Genomic DNA, 3504 nt, shown 5'->3' with positions numbered 1-3504 from the left:
TCTATAACACCATCTGATTGAGATCAATCAGTTCTCATCTAGTCCACCATGTACTTATTACGGAAAATTAAGTCTCATTTTAGTCAACACTCGAAAACCCCAACACCACACTTACTGCCGTCACATCAATGCCACCTCATTGTGCCCCCGTAGAACCGCCCTGTGGGTTTTCCTAATGGCCACCGAGTCGATTCCAAATCAGAGAAGAGCTACCCTGTGTGTTTTCAAGACTGCAGCTGGTTACATGAGTAGAAAGCCTCATCTTTGTCCCTTAGAGCAGCTGGTGGATTCGAACTGCTGACCCCATGCATACCCACTACGCCACCAGTCCACACCCAGAGGGGAGAAAATGAAAACGTTGGCCTATGAAGTCACTTCTTGGTCACGTTGGTACTTTCTCTGTACACACTAAAATCATCCCCTCAACCTACCCCCTTCTTCCTCCTGGGTCTGGACTAGAAGTGACAAGCTGTGAAGGCCACCAACTAGTTGAAAGGGTTTCCAGTTCTGCACAAAAGGAGTGCTGGGGACCCAACGGGTCAGCACTAGGCCGCTAGCCCAAAGGTTTGTGGTTCAAATCCGCCCTGCGCTCTGAGGATGAAGGGCTCACTTGTCTGCTTTCATCACGACTGTCGCCTAGAAAATGGAGCCCTGATGGGGCAGCGGTTGCTCGCCGGGCTGCTGACCACAAGGTCAGCAGTTTGAAGCCACCAGCCGTTCCCAGGGAGAAAGACGAGGTTCTCTACTCCTGTAAAGAGTAACAGTCTCGGACACCCACAGGGGCAGTTCTACCTTGTCCTATGGGGTCGTCATGAGTCGGCGAAGCCCCCATGGAGCAGTTCTGCTCTTCCACGCGGGCTACTCTGGGTGCAAATGGATTGGACCGTCCAGCAGCAAGGAGACCGTGGATGCGGTGAGTGCATCCCTGTTCTCCGAGGATGGTACCTGCTGCCAGTGTCTGTTTGCTCTTTCAATCTGTCTCTCTCGAAGCTTTTCCTAAAATAAATTCTAATTAAAACACACACACACACACACACACACACACATGCACACGCACACACACTTTAAAAAATTTTTAATCCATAACCACTAAGTATTTTAATTCCCTTATTTACCTCAGCTCTAACGGAGCCAACCAGAGGCAGCTCTGTGTTTTGAAGAGAGCTAATTTCCTAGATTAAACGTGCACATAAACACATAAATGTGACACTATTCGGAGATCTATGCCACTAATAAAGGTGGCTGTTATTGGAGCAGCCACTGGGCTAAGCCCTTACTTGCATGGCCTCAAGTAATCCTTACAACAAACCGACAAAGTGGGTGCTGTCTCACCTCCATTTTATAGACGAGGCTATAAATGAGGAACCTCATTACTGTCATTTAATCTCCACCAACCCTGAATTTAAGTGTTGCTCTGGCCGTAAAAAGGTTAAATAAGCAAATTAGGAATTAGGCCGAACTTCAGAAGACATATTTAACCTCTGAGAGAGCTGTAGATTTTAAGGTACAGCGAAAAACCAGATGCTAATTGCAAGCCTTCCAACATGAGTCTTATTTTAGGTAGATTTTGTTAAAGGGTGTGTTAAGGTAACGTTAAAATTCAGGTTTTTTGACTCGTTCAAAGGGGCCCCTACTTTTTTCAGTCTAAAACTCCAGGTGCCTTTGAGTCCGCTCCAGCTTCAGGGGGACCCCGTGTGCATCAGCGTTGAGGGGTACCTCAGAAGGTTTCCAACAGCTGATTATTCAGAGGTAGATCCTCAGGCGCCTCTGGCTGGGCTCGAACCTCCAGCCTTTGCTGGGCGCTTAACTTTTTTTGCATGCCGCAGAATTCCAGTCCGAGTGACTGAATTGCTCTCCAGGTAGGGAATGTCCGTTTGCCATCCTCCGAGTCCCTCCTCCCCCACCAGGGCCAGGATCCACGCTCTCTCCTACCAGCTCTGGTTGCTTCCTGGGAAGCAGTCCCTTCCTCCTCCCGAAGCCCATCGGGAACTCAACTCTCCCATGGAGGGCATCCTCCGGGCCTGGGGAAGGGTTTGGGAATGAGCATGCAGCGGTCAAGGAAAAGTCAAGGTTGGTTTGCTGGAGCAGAAAGAAGCCAGAAGCCCCTTGAACTCGTAAAGAATTCCCAGAAGAGACGCCGTCCCTTCTCAGGACCAACGGGCTGTACGAAGACGGGACGCAGGCACCCTTTCTGGCAGCTGTCTGCCGTCACGAGAGGCCCGCCTGAGGGTGAACAGACACATGGAATGGCATCACCACACCCCGACTTGGCATTGGCCTCGCAGCCCACTGCCCACTCGGCAGGTGCCTGCGCCCGTGCACCCGGAGGGTTGAAGGCTCTCTGGGTCGGGGATTCTGTGGCTCGCAGCCCCACAAAGTCGGAACCGACAGCGGGGAGATGAGTGCTCCTCCCTTGCCGCCTCCTCCTGGCACTGAGGCAGGCTTGGCTTCACACAGCTGCTTCCCAGTTTCAAGTGGTTTGTGTTGTCTTTCCAAGAAAACCGTTAGGTTTTCAAGAAACACTTGAATGAATTACTGAGCGGCCTCGGCTCAGCCCCTTGCTTCATGGCCAGGGGTCCAGGCGGTGGACGGAAGGATGTAATCTTTCACTCACACAAACTAGCCAAACACTCTGCTTGGGCTCCACCGCAGAAACGTTCCTTCCCATATCATGCGAGTCATCTGGGCCGGTGAGGCATGTTCCATTCCTCTCTCTAGACCAGGCGTCCTCCAACTACGGCCCGCGGGCCACATGCGGCCCGCCGAGGACATGTATCCAGCCCGCCGGGTGTTTTTGCCCCGTTTGGTTTTTTACTTCAAAATAAGATACGTGCAGTGTGCACAGGAATCTGTTCATAGTTTTTTTAAACAATAGTCCGGCCCTCCAACAGGTCTGAGGGACAGTGAACTGGCCCCCTGTTTAAAAAGTTTGAGGACCCCTGCTCTAGATGCATCTCCCTCTGCCCCCTCCCCCCCACCCCCCACGTCCCCACCAGCCTCCTCTCTGCTCTGATCCTCATAGGTTCTGTCAATGCGGCTCCCTGGCCTTCTGGCCTCTGGCTGACTGTGGCTGGTGGGAGACGTGATGGAGGGGGGAGCTCAGTGAGTGTGTATCAGTGCTCCTGGCCCTTTCGTAGCCACGGTGTGTACCCTCTCCCCCCAAATGCAAACGGCACACGGCCATCGAGTCGATGGTGACTCCTCGCGGGCGTGGAGAACAGGGTGGAACCGCCCCTGTGAGTTTCCAAGACCGCAGCTCCAGGAAGGGGTAAAAGCTGCGTCTTTCCCCCAAGAGCAGCTGGTGGTTTCCAATGGCTGGCCTTGCAGATGAAGGCCTAACTCATCCCCCCTGCGCCAGCAGGGCTCTTCCTCGCTCCCAGCTCTGTTCACAAAGCCCTCCCGCCCTTCCTTTCGGCCCGAAGATGTGGCACCAGCTCGTTGGAGCTGTCAGCCCCTGAGATGCTTCAAGAGCCCCTGGTGGCTCCTCTTAAACTCTGCACAGTC

This window comes from Echinops telfairi, unplaced genomic scaffold (genome assembly GCF_000313985.2).
Source record: "Echinops telfairi isolate 266 unplaced genomic scaffold, ASM31398v2 ScPeMD7_3533;HRSCAF=4204_1, whole genome shotgun sequence".
Lineage (NCBI taxonomy): Eukaryota > Metazoa > Chordata > Mammalia > Afrosoricida > Tenrecidae > Echinops > Echinops telfairi.
The sequence above is the reverse complement of the archived record's forward strand: the minus strand, read 5'-3'. Positions refer to the sequence as shown.